Raw genomic sequence first — 12260 nt, forward strand, 5'->3', positions numbered from 1 at the left:
AACCAAGAGTCAGCTGGAAGAAAAGTTCATTATTATATGTCAAGGAAAAATTAATAGAAAGGGCTTCAATAGTTAAATTACACGGCTAAATCAGCTTTTCTCAGGAAGACCAGTTTTCTTTAATTAAAGCATGTTATGTTCAAAAGCCATGGTGCACATGTGTTACAGCAACCTGATACCAACACCTGTACGTCCCTCTTCAAAAATTCAAACTGCTTCCACATATTCCAGCCCAGCAACTGACGTTATCGAAAGTCCAAGTTATTTTTAAATATACGGGGGATAACTAAGCCAGGGCTCTCTGGGGAGTCAAACATGGGGACGAGGACTCTTCAAATCATGGAAATGTCAGTTCCAGCAATGCGTGCCTTGGATATTTTTTTTTGACTGTCAAGAAGATTTTAAATCTTTAATATCTGTTTGTTGTCAGGTTTGCCTCTAGCTTTTTATATCTGCAGGTCATATTTTTTTGTTGTTAGGAATTAACATTTCCCATTTGTTAGCTGAAAGTTTAGTGAAAGCACCAAAATACTGATAAAAAAAGTTCATCTAAGCGAAAATCTCTGGATGCATAACCTGGTTATCAATTCTTTTATGGCTGTGGAATGAAATTTGAAATGCATCTTTAAAAAGAGACTTTTTACAGAAAGCATTGGTCCTACCAAGGTTTTTCTAGTCCGCTGTACTGATCTGAAGCAAGAAATCATTAGGATTTCCATGCCATAGTAGCATCTCTCTTATTTCGTGGTATCTGTGCTGCACTATTTCGACTCACTGCAGGTCGCTGTTACTTTTTTTGATAAAGCATAGTTTAAACACGTACTGTAGCTGAAGATATTTGGGATTACCAGGGACTTCAATCGACATTTTTGGCTTTTGTAAAGGATCTTAGCCAAACATCTTGTTTAGCTAAACTCTAGCCGATGCCACGACACACATAATATCACTCTCCCAAAAAGTGCAGAATTGATGCATTGTGCCATCTCTGGCAGCATTTGTTCAGCAGTTGCTGCGAATGGGGAGGAAAAAAGATACCGAATGCACGGATTGATTTTCAAATTACCTCAATATTTTGAAAACATTTTCACCTGCATGCTGAGAATGCTAAGAATAGGCAGGAAGGCAATTGTGCATTTGCACAGCCTCCACTGCATTCATTTATAAATTACCTCATCACTGACTGAAATTAACACTGATTCTTACAGGCAATTTCTCAATTTCCAATGCTAATTACATTTTTTTTACTTTTAAATTCTGTACCACCTGTTTTGGGCAAGACATCTTAGGCAGCGCGACCGCATTTAATCACAATTTTAATTAACCGCCCTGTAGATGTGAAAAAGAAGCAATTATAATGTAGATGAATGATGATTTTTCTGCATTAAATTGTTTTGTTTCCCTGGTATGTTGATTGTAACACAGCACACAAATACAGTAACTGTACAATTTTTTTCTATTGTAATTTAGTAATTGTTTTTGGAAAACCAGTTTGGGAATGAGTGACTTCATCTGTTTACAAATTGATTGATACTGTTAACTCACTGATTGCTGCAGCATACATTTTGTATTGCACAGCCTAGCATAAAATATAATTAGGCATGCACAGACTTTGCAGCACCATTTTGGAATCTGAAAATCAACTGTAACCGAAGTGTGTTTTCCTTGAGCATCCTAGTATCGGTCGGGGCTGATGATACGATAATCAACAAACAATGGGCTTTTCCCATCCCGCACTGGTAGAAACCCTTGAATTTAATCTGATAGTCTCACGGCGTAAGGTTTTGTGGTTTTTTCAGGTTGTGCTTTGCCAGGCCTGGGAGCTGGGGGCTGGCAAGTCTGCAGCTTGCCCAACTCCCTCAGATCGCTATCGGGAAGGAGCAGGAGAATGATGGAAAGAAACAATGATGGCAAAAAGAGCTGCAGTTCACAAAACCCAGGGATCATTACTGACACAAGTGTGCTGTAGCACCGGCTATCTCCAGCTACACATTACAGGAGGATAAGATCTCGATCTGACTCAGGGCTGGCAGATACAGATCATCCAAGTTATATATATCCCCACAGAGAAGCTTGGGGACCATACCCATCGGAGGCAAAGCCTGCTTGCTCTCCCAGGGAGGGAGGTGGGGCCGGAGTGGGAAGGGGGCAGTTGTACGGTAGGAGCAGCACCTGGGCTTTGGGACACGGTGCTGCCACCACCACCATCCCCTGACAGCAGCCCGGGACGGTCCTGCTGGGGGTTTCCCACCTCAGGGCTATAAATCCCCCAGTACAAGTGGGACGGGGTGCAGGGACACAGGGAGAAGTGCACCCCAGTGGTTACCTGTGCTGGGGGAAGCCCCCGGAAGAGAGGTGGCAGCTCTCCCCCTCCCAGCCTCCTGCACAATCCAGGGAGCAAGAGCTCTCCATCAACTAGGACTTGCCAAGACGTGAGCCACCATGTCAGCCTGTGGGAGACTCCCATCGCCACCTGACCTACGATGTCACCCACAGCGGACCAGAAGCAGGACACCGAACCGAAGGGACAAGGCAGACCTGGGGCTGGCTCCTGTTCTACCAGCCTTGGTGGCACAGGGGCATGGGGGTCACTGCACTTTGGAGGCATCTTGGGGGGTTCCTGGTCTCATCTGCTGGGCTGCTAGCTTTATAAATATTTGTTGAGAAAGAAGGACATAAAGTCTACTGTTCAGTAGGTGATTTTTGTAAGAATCCAGCTATCCATACATAAAAGGGTCTATTATCTCACTGTGGAAGAGATTTACATGCGTAACTCCCATTAACTCTTATGGGACTTAGGCACGTAAATCTCTTGTGCATCTAGAGAAGAATAGACCACATAAGGTCTTGTGATCTATACTGCTAGTAGGTTTAAGTCCCTTTCATTTATAAAGCTATACAAAAATTAACCATTAAAGCTTATTCTGTGCAAGCTGTCCCCCTACATATATCACCCAGCTCTCTGTTTGAAGTACTTGATGTAAACGCATACTGAGAAAAGGTACCGGAGAAAGCAAGCCCATTCATTTCAGTTAGTAAAACTGTCATAGTTGAAAGGAAGCAGACTAAGGGCAGGTAGAAAAATTGTACAGGTTTTGCCCAGCAGATTCAATTTCAGATTCAGGCTCTCGACTGCACTGTTTGGAGAAGGAATACTTTCATTTTGCTGAATGCTCCCTCCTCCCCCTCCTTCCCTCTCTCCCATCCTTACTTGCAGCCCTCAAGTAAAGCACCGTGCCTTGGACCAAATAACCCTGAGTGGCTGGAGTGATACAATCAAACTAAAGATGCTGCATCTACTGAGGAAAAATAAATAAATCTTTTATTTCATAAACTTGTTTAAGCTGAAATGTTCATTGGTAAGCCCGTAAAAGTGGGAACATCTGTGCTCCTGCTGGGATTTGATGTCTCACCACAAACCTTTCCATAAGCACTTTGTCTCCGATAGGAAACAAAGAGGAAAATACCTGATCCTCAGCCTCAGTTGGGCAGCTCCTTCTATCTTCACGCCCTGACCTACTGAGCATTCCTCCCAGCAACAAGCTGCTTCCCAGGGCTACCTCCGCCATGGAAGCTGGCTAACTAATCTCTTAGCAAACACTTGCAGCAAACCTGAAGAGAGTTTAAAAAGGCAACGAAGAAGGGGAGAAAAAAAAAACCACCACGAACAACAACAAAAAACTTTCTACAGAAAAAGCCTACGGCCTCTCTAGAAGAAGAGAATCAAAACCTAAATACAGCTCCGTATGCTCACATTTTCTCCTGATGAACTGCTGAGATACAAAGTTGTGGCCGCCTAATGAACGCGTGCGCGCACACACACACACACATATATATATATATAATTTTTTTAATCTTAATCCCATTTCCTGCTCCCTTCCACTAACCTGTCATATCCCCGCTTGCGTTATTTCTGCCTGCCAACAGTCCTCCGACCATGCTTACAGGTATTTGCAAAGCACTGCTTTTATCGCAGCAACACCGCTGGGATGATATGGCGCTTGCAAAGTCCATCCCGCACGCCCTGCCTGCACACGGGGTAACCTCTCCTCAGGAGCTTATAGGAAAATCCACTGTTGAAATAAATAACAACTCTCAACAAATGATCAAAGAAGAAATAAATCTTTTACCCTCATAAGACTTTTTAAAACTGAAATCCCATTTTTTAACTGGATAACAGTTAAGAGGCTACCAGCCACCTATTTTTCTGGGAGCTACATTTTAAATGTTTGCTGCATGGATATTGGACAGACAAATGGATCTGTAGCTCTTGGGAGCGAAAGCTTTTAAAATAAAGTTTGTGTGTAGTATATGAAAACATATTGTTTGGAATTTAAGTTCTAATATCTAGGAATAAACAGAGCATTAAATCAAGCAAAACTGTGACAAGGCCAATATGCACATGGATGATGCCAGCGAGGCATCTCCAGCCCTTTGTTCACAGCTTAACAAAACTGTGCCGTCACACCACTTTAGCTCAACAGTGCCTGTCGAATGGGCATCAGCAGATCAGCCAATGCCTGTCACACACACAGCTGAAAAACTGTTTGAAAGCAAGGCTTACTTTAGCACAAGTCTGGTAGGAAAAGTGAGAAGGATTTTTAATCATCTGGTAAAGACTACATACATATATTTAAAGGGGAAAAAATTATATATATATATATATATATATAGTCAGCTCCCTTTCCCAGAAAGTAACACAGCTTTGCTCTTTTTCACAGGAATGGGTCTTGGTGTTGCCTGTTCCCTGCTGCGCTGCTCCCTTCCATGCTACATAACATTGGGCATTATTCTGAAAGAAGTAAAATTCTGTCGGGGTTGGGGTGTGTGGGGGGGTGTGTCACAGGGAGAAATCCCTATTTGTCCAATAATCTGTTAAAAATTAATTTTCACATCGTTCTACTTAGAGCCCCCCACACCCCGTGACAGAGGATAAATGAAATAACATATTCAAGGAAATGTTTGTTTTGATTCTAATGTAATTATCTTTGCAGATGAACGTCTCTCTGGGTTGGGTTTGGGTTGGTGGGGTTTTTTTTGAGCTGATCAAAATATGTTTTCGTTGTTATTAACAACCTTCTCAGTCACTTCTCCTAGCAGTCGTAGCGCATAAACACGACACTGCTCCGCAAAGAATTGCAGCAAAATCAGCTTGTTAGCGACACCAACTTCAGCTCGGCACTTCTCACCGGGTTTTACACCTTTTCCCCCCAATATATGGGTGGTGGGTTTTTTCCACAGACCTCCTCCCCAGCTGGCCTCCTTCGGGTACCAGGGTGGGCTCCCAGCGCTCAGCCCCTCCGTGGTGGCTCAGGGGGGACTGAAGGGGGGACACACCGAGGGGTACCGGTGGATGCTGGAGGGTACTGGGGGGAGCGTGGCATGGCAGCCTGGGGTGCTGAGCCCTCTCCCCCTGCCCGCCCGCCGCTGCTGTCAGCTCGCTGCCTGCACTTTAGCTGTCTCTTTCCCAGTCCCTACCCTGTCAGTTTCTGGCCTGCCAATTTCAACTTGAAGCTTGACTGGGCTGATTTGATGCAAATACCTCCAGGGAAAACCCTGAAACTGATGAACAGTTATGTCAAGTCGATTTTGCACCATCGGGAAAAGGTAACCTCTGCGAGAAAAAAAAACAACAAGGTTAAAGAGACAAGGGCTTTTCACGTGTAATACCACTGCTGCACATCTCGTTCACTGTTTACCATCCCTCAGAAATTGTAACTGTCAGAATTAGTCCTAATTGCAGATGCGAAAGCTGCCATTATAATAAAAACAGAGGCAGTGCAGGCATTAAATGTAGCAGCCTAATTTGTGAGACTACTGAAAAGGTAGAGTAAATGAATATTTCATTACTTTAATTACCAGGGACCACTCTTTTCTTGCTGTCTTATGATAAGTGTTGCTGTAACTAGCAACAGCAAACATCCACTAAAACATAAAGTGCAATAATAGTACTGCTGTCAGGATCGCTGCTTTAAAATACGGGCGGGGGGGGGGGTGGGGGGGTGGGGGAAATATAATGGTTTATCTATTTCTTAGAGATCCGCAGGAGTAGGAGATGGAAACTCGTTTAACGTCAAAAAACAAAGAGGCGAGTAAACAGATTTTAGTCAAAGAAAATAATGACGGGGGGGGGGGGGGGGGGGGGGGGGGGGGGGGGGGGGCGCGGGGGGGAGTTGAGGACACACTTGAAATCCCAGCCCCGGGCGGAGCGGCAGCAGCGTGGAGCCGCTTCTCCTCCTCTCCCTCCCTCCCTCCCGGGAGCAGAGTTTGGGGCTGCGCCGCGGCGAGACCCGCCGGGGGGGCGCGGGGGGGCCGGGGGGGCCGCGGGAGCTGCCGGCCCGGGCCGCCCCGCCGGCGCTTCCCGCCTCGGGCTGTGCGGGGCAGCGCCGGCTGACAGCGCCGGGACCCCGTGTGTCTGCGCCCCCCTCCCCGCCCCAGCCAGCCGGTTGGCACCTCTGCTCCGGGGAGGGGGGGCGAGGCGGCTCCGCACGCCCCCGCCCGAGCGCACCGCGCCTGCGGCTGCGCCTCCAGCCCGCACCGCACCGCACCGCACCGCACCGCACCGCACCGCACCGCACAGCACCGCGGAGGGCGGCGGTGGGGGGGTGCTCCCCGGGGGGCGGTGGCTGCCGGCCGCCCCCGACGCCGGCGCTGTGCGCTGAGGGGCGGGCGCGGAGCCTCCCGGTGTCCTGCCCCGCTCCGCCGCCCCCCTGCCCGGCCCGGGGAGGGGGGGGTGTCCCGGGGGAGGCGGCGGGCAGCATCCCGGCTCGGTGGAGGGGGAGGCAGCGGCGGGAGCCCCCCCCGGCCACCCCCGCCCCGACGGGGATGCCCTGCCCGGGGCCGCCCCTGCCCGGCCGCGGCTTCCAGCCCCGCCGCTCGCAGCACCGGCCCCCGCCAGACCCGGGGAAATTTGTCAGCAATTCGCAACCACTGTGGTAATGACATTCCTGGAATCCGCAGCGATAGATGTAAAGATAGGAAGCTGCCTTGACTTTCCGCTTGGAATAATCGTTGCTGTTTGCAACGACCTATTCCTCTTTCTGGTCCTTCCTAAGCGTATTCCCCCGTTCCGCCTCCTACGCTCGCTGCCACTGGGCTCTCTAGCAACAGACGTGACGAGTCGCTGCGCCTTGCTCCTGTCCTCACTCCCCGTCCGAGGGGGCGAGAGCTCCCCCCTCGCCTTTGTGCGCCCATCTCCGCAGCCCAACTTTCCTGTCACAGCCCCGAAAAATATGCAAGGCTCGCTCCGCCGCTGAGAAGAGGGACAAAGTTTAACTTCTCTGTTGGCAGCCGGAGAATAACTCCCAGGCAGGATTCGAGCAAAAGATCTGATTTGCTGAATTCTGCTCTTTGATTTGTATTTGTATGTTATTGCTACTGGTAAGGTTGTTGCCAACCTCAATTAGATCACAAATGAGATCAGTTTAATTCAACTCCCAAACTGTGACCTGACCATGGTCTGAAAGTATTCAAAAACGCATTTTAAGCCTTCCTTTGATTTCAAAAGGAATACTGCATGCTTGGTCATTCATACAAATAACATAAAACGTAATTATGGGATGATTTGGTAGATGACATTCCTGCCAAACGGTGCTCCATGCCAGATACTGTAACGCTATGGCTGCTGTCCTGGTGCTTGAGCGCACAGCACCCTTGTGTAAGGTGGGAGTAATGGGGTGTGCGCGACGTCAAGGCGTTTAAATGGTTTTGGGGAGGCGAATGCAATAGCCACGACCGCACCGCATTCAAATCCCCCATTAGAAACTGCTGTATCACTTGGAAGTGGATCCGCACTATCAAATCTCCAGGAGGCTGTGACAAAGGGAGCTTGCAGCTTGACACACGGGTAACAACATAGCAAACACCTTTAATTCTGTCATGTCTCATACCCTTTGCTTTCTCACACATTTGTGGCTGCTCTAACATTGACACCTACACTTTTTTTTTTTTAAAAAAAAAAAAAAAAAAAAAAAAGAACCCTCGACAACAAAAATCCCCAAATGAAGCAATCTTCTTCGAGCTAAAAAAAGAAACACCTGTAAAGTTATTCTTATGCCCAGCGAAAATAACTAACTTATTGGCTCCTTCTTCCCATGGCTCCGAAAAGAGCAGGGAACAGCCCCTGGCCCAAGCCCAGGCTCCCTGCGGGGCTGGGCACCCCCCCCCCCCGCAGGCCGGAGCCTTGCCCTGGGGGCAGGGGGGCCGCAGCCCCCCGGCAGGTTTCACCCCCCAACTTCCCAGCTCCTCTGCTGCTCGGGTGCGAATCCTAACGTGACCTCCCTCCCTCAGCAGCGCCTGCGAGCCTTCCTGGAGACATCCTGGGCTATGTCACATACGTGGGGGCAGATGGGGGGTGGGGGTAGGTAGGGGGTGGGGGGTGTGCGCACACACGTATAGCTAACCCCTAAGTGATGGAGGAGGCTTTCCTGGCGATGCCTCCCAGCTCTTCCCAGCCCTGCGCCTGATGGATTGACCCCGAAAGATTCCGCTGCCACCATCTGAAAGATGTGTCAGGTCGAGCGGCTGCTGTGGCTTCAGCAGTGCCACCTCCTCGCTCGCGCCCCCCCGCTCCCCAACCCCCTCAACCCCCCCACCCCACCTCCGCGGGCCCGGTACCTGCGGGGCCAGCCCCGCCGGGACCTGGAGTGCACAAGGAGTTAACGCTCTTTACAGCATTACTGGGTAGGTTAATATCACAGCTGCTTGGTAAAGCATTATCCAGCACCTCACTTAACAAAAGCCTGCTTTTGCAAACAGACTCCTACTTTTCCCCAAGTGTCCAAAGGTGTTTACTGAAGTAAATCTGCCTAAATCCTCCATTGCTTGGGTCATGGGGGTGGTTAGGAGGGTGGAAGGTGTAGAGATAATCTCTTTTTGTAAATTCTGTAAATCTTCTGGGAAAAAATCAGGAATCTGTGTCACATGCTTCTGTTCAACTGGTAACATCTCGGTTAGTGTGCTCCTTATGAGTGAAATCTGCCATAGCAGCTACAGGAAAATAAGACATCCCTCCCGCTCCTCATTGTTCAAACTGTTCTTCCCTCTCGAAGTTGCTTTAGCACGTTTAATCTATTTGCTGATTGGGGGGTGGTGGGGGGTGGGGAACCTGTTAGGATCTTAGAAGTGGTATCTGTGGGGAAAAAAAAATAAAAAATGACAGTTTGGTCGGCAGGAGATAGTGTAGCTGAAAACTTGTCACTTGAGATTTCTGCACTACCCCGGTTATTCCAACACCAGCAACTGCATATTACTTTTTGCATGTTGCAAATAGAGGCAAACAACACAGGAAATTTTGACAGCTCTGCCTGAAAGGGCTTAAATACTTCTCAGTAAGCAGGATCCAGTTATAAATAAACCTTCTCTTGGTGAGAAAAAAGTGGCTACGACCAAAGACCTCACCATTATTTTTTTTTTAACTGTCTGATTAGAAGCACAGAAGAGCTTCTGAAGAGCAAACAAACAGGCAAAGCTGGAGGCGGGGGGACAGGGATGGAATAGGGGCGGGGGGGGGGGGGGGGGGCAGCCGGGAAATGTACATGAACGTGACTGCAAAACCCCACGAGGGAACCCAGCTACAGAAACTTCCACAGTTCTCGCCTTCCTCCTCCTCCTCCTCCTCCTCCTCCTCCGTGAGCACGTTGTGGTGCCGCTGAGGATTCGCTGAGTCGCTGCTTTTCCCCCTTGGGCCGGGGCAGCCGCCAGCCTGGGGACACCGCCGCCCCCGGCACCAACGGCAACATGCACATAGGTGTGTGTGTGGGGAAATCATAATATTAAAAAATCCCTTTATCTTGGGGAAAGGGCGATTTTTCACCGCTGAGCTGCTCGCCGGTGGTGGCCAAGCCTGCCTAACCCCCAGCCACCCCCGCTCCCCAAGGTCATGGTGAGTAAACAATAATAGTAATTAAAACAAAATAATAGGCAGCAGTCAAGAGCTGAGAGTACACACACCTGACCCTAACTATAACAGACTTCTCAGAGTAGAATTTGATCCCTCTCTGACACTTTCTACCTCAAGTGTTAGAGCGAGTGGCCATGAATAGTACAGGCATGCCATCTTGTAACACTATCTGCCTGTCAGAAGAGCCAAGGCTGGGTAGAGCAGGATCTATATAAGGCTTGTAACTAGGGGAAGCCCAACAAACAGCTACAAACACCTAAGTTATTTTACTCAGCCTCCACCCTTCTGCTTTTTCCCCCCTTCTTCTCACTCTCTTTTTTTTTTCTTTTCATCTTGGCTTTCTGTTGCAGAATGCAAATGTAGCCTGCCGGCGGTGAATGGGCTGAATTGTGATTAAGAAGAAGAAGAGCTCCTTTCTTTGTTCTCCCCTCAGGGGATGTTTACTGGGAGAGACACAGCGGATCAGATATGAAAGGCATTCAGGTCAGCATTGATGTGAGCGAAAGTGAAATCATACCTAAGGCATTCAAAAGACCGCCGTGTCAGGGGTTCAGCTAACGGTGCATCTACTGTGTCTTCCCTGTTAGGCACAAAAAAAAAAAAAAAAAAAAAAAGAAAAAAAAAAAGAAAAAAAAGAAAAAAAATAAAGGAAATCTCTCCACAAACAGGCATTTTTAAAAAATTACAACAAAAATTATAGAGAGAGGAAGGGAGGGAAAAAAAAGTTTTCCCTCGCTTTACCTCCCGAGCAGAAGCTACAGGACTTAGTGCTCTTTCCCCTTATGATCACGGACGGAACAGGTCAACTTGTATTAATTGTAGCTCTTGGGATCAGCATCGTTTTTAGGGGGAAATGATCTAGTCTGAAACGTGAACTGTTATTTCTTGTCGTACCTATACGTACCACATCTATGTATACACGATATACGCCTGCATAGGTGCATACGCATGTATGCATGTATCTCTCTCCGTAAGTTTCAATAAGCTGCGTGGCTTATTTATCCTGATACAAGACACAAGCAATCGCTTCTTGCCTGCCTCAGAGGCAACTTAAATGATAAAGGACAGCGTGGCATATCAAAACAGCGCAGCACACCTTAAAAAGTGATCTTTTATTGACTTGGGAACTCCTAGACACACTTTGCTGAAAGCTCACAGCACAAGGGGACGGTAACTGCAGGCTTAACAAGTTGGTACACAGCTATTTAAGTTAAACTGCTTCGAGAAAAAGTCTAGGCATTGTCGTGGGGGTTTTTTTTTCATTAAAAATGCTTGATGAAGAAATATTTGGATCTTTTTTTTTTTTAAGTTTATACTTCTCACAGACTAGATATTCCCTCAATAGACTTTCCAAGTGGTTAGCTGACGCTGTTGGCATAAACAGAGACATGTAAATACATAGCAAAAAAATCGCAAATTACAGTTAAGCATACAAAGAGTTAGGAGGTGGCTGCACTTACAGGGGCTGAAATGAAAATGAAAACGACAAATCATTTTAAAAAAGCCTAAAAAAATAAAAGGATGGGACTGGATGTCGTGTGCAGTAACCATCCCCACTATTCTGAATTTGTTTCCACCTTCGGAACCTTAGTTAAAATATACTGTTTGTCTAATGCTCACATCTGCTTTAATGGTGATGTTTAATTCTGAAATATTTTCAACTAGTGTTTCTGCATCACAGATTTCTCTCCTTTTTCTCTATATTCTAAAAAGACAACTAAAGAGCAATCAAAAAGGTGTCTGACTTGGCCATTCAGACAATTGCACCCTTGTGGGAATGCTGGAATGAATGGTACAGTGGACACCCCAGCACTATTGACGTTATAAACATGTAAATGAAACACATTAGGGCAGACAATCAATTGTCTGTGAGCACTGCAAACCTGCACTCCCTTTCTATGTGACAGGCACAAAATAGCGTCTACCTTGGGAAGCCATGGTCTTGGAGAAAAAAAGGACAAAGAGTTCTCTTTCACAGAGGAGAAAATGCACCTTAAAAGCACTGGGATAATGCAGATGCCAAAAACTGTTGTGAGGCGAAGAATTTCCTATTTCTTGGAATGAATGTGGGGCTGCTGTAAAAGAATCAACACTCTTCTTTCCACTCAGAAGGGAGATGCACATTTTTCTTGGGGAATATTACCAGCCCGTCCTGAGACCTTGCATCTCAGTCTTCCACATATTTTCCCTACCTTGGGCAGTTGGCTACATGCAATTATCGATAATTAACTTGTAATGGTTTCCTTGTTAATTTTTTTTCCTTTTCAAATATGGCTTTTTCCAGGCATCAAATGTATTTTCTTACAGTAATTAGAAATCCCCCCAAAAGTTTGCTTGCCAAGCATGTGCAATAAGCAAAAGC

At 47.3% G+C, this 12260-nt stretch overlaps 1 protein-coding gene across 7 annotated transcripts in view; it reads right to left on the minus strand.

Moving 5' to 3' along the window:
* Window positions 1-12260, minus strand: part of ZEB2 (zinc finger E-box binding homeobox 2) — a 118768-nt gene that overhangs the window by 98845 nt on the left and 7663 nt on the right. Inside the window, exon 3 of one of the 7 annotated variants that reach the window (XM_080398232.1) lies at window positions 10416-10478. The exons of the other annotated variants lie outside the window; for them this stretch is intronic. The gene's annotated coding sequence lies outside the window, so the exon portion shown is untranslated. The remainder of the gene's footprint in view (window positions 1-10415; window positions 10479-12260) is intronic. 7 annotated transcript variants of the gene reach the window in all.

Source organism: Falco punctatus, assembly GCF_963210335.1.
Source record: "Falco punctatus genome assembly, chromosome: 8".
Lineage (NCBI taxonomy): Eukaryota > Metazoa > Chordata > Aves > Falconiformes > Falconidae > Falco > Falco punctatus.